The sequence below is a fragment of the Toxorhynchites rutilus genome, chromosome 3 (assembly GCF_029784135.1).
Source record: "Toxorhynchites rutilus septentrionalis strain SRP chromosome 3, ASM2978413v1, whole genome shotgun sequence".
Classification (NCBI taxonomy): Eukaryota; Metazoa; Arthropoda; class Insecta; order Diptera; family Culicidae; genus Toxorhynchites; species Toxorhynchites rutilus.
The window spans coordinates 200261990-200262859 of NC_073746.1; the positions used below are offsets into that span (position 1 = coordinate 200261990).

The 870-nt window shown below is 37.2% G+C and overlaps 1 pseudogene; it reads right to left on the reverse strand.

Annotated features, from left to right (window-relative positions):
- Positions 1-206: 206 nt before the first annotated feature.
- Positions 207-358, reverse strand: LOC129780871 (U4 spliceosomal RNA; annotated as a pseudogene).
- Between the last annotated feature and the right edge of the window lie 512 nt (positions 359-870).

Here is an 870-nt window from a genome sequence, read left to right on the forward strand (position 1 = left end):
AATCGCACCGTTGAACATTAGTTCGAATTCGCTGTTTGCATGTTACAACAAGTTTTTTCTTTCGTCGCGTGAGTTATCGTAATTTTTTTTTCTGCGCTGGAGATGCTGAAACATAAAACGAGATTCGAAATTTAAGTGCTTCTTGTGGTTCTTCTTGCTCGGAGTTATTTACAACTTATCGCATTGTGAGATCACATGCAAATAGATTTTCAAAACAAAAAACTATGGACGGGTTATACCTATGATATAACCGCAAGGTTGACGTAGGACTGCCGTTGGCTTAGTAATAATCTTCAATTAGCAATAATCCCACCTCGGATGATCCTCATTGGGTACGATATCGCCGCTGCGCAGTGCTATCTATTGTGTATTGATTAAATTATTGATTAAAATATTGAATAAATGAAACTATTTACGAATTCAATTGCAAACAAATCTCAATTTAAGTCAATTCATGCATTATGGTAGTAGTTATCGCAACAAATAGTTATCAACATGTTGCCTAATCATCAAACGGTATGCGTAGAAGGTCTGTGAGCTGGCGACATGAAGGGATATCTTCCAATGCAGTCTTGAATAATCGAGCCAAAGCGTTGAATTTGTACCTGCTTTTGTAGACCGTGATAGCAAAACAAATTTTGGAGTGTAAAAATGTTTGGGGATATAAAAGTATTGCCGACTTGAATGTATCTACAATGCCGATTCTCCCAACTTCTTGGTTTCGGAATCTGTTTTGGGAAAACACATTCCGGTTTTCGAAAATGCAAGCGAGTATAAAAGTACTTGTAGTTTGCATCATTTCCCAGGCTTCATGGTTTTGAAGTCTGTGTTAGGGAAACATTCCAATTTGCAAAAACGCAAATGAGTACG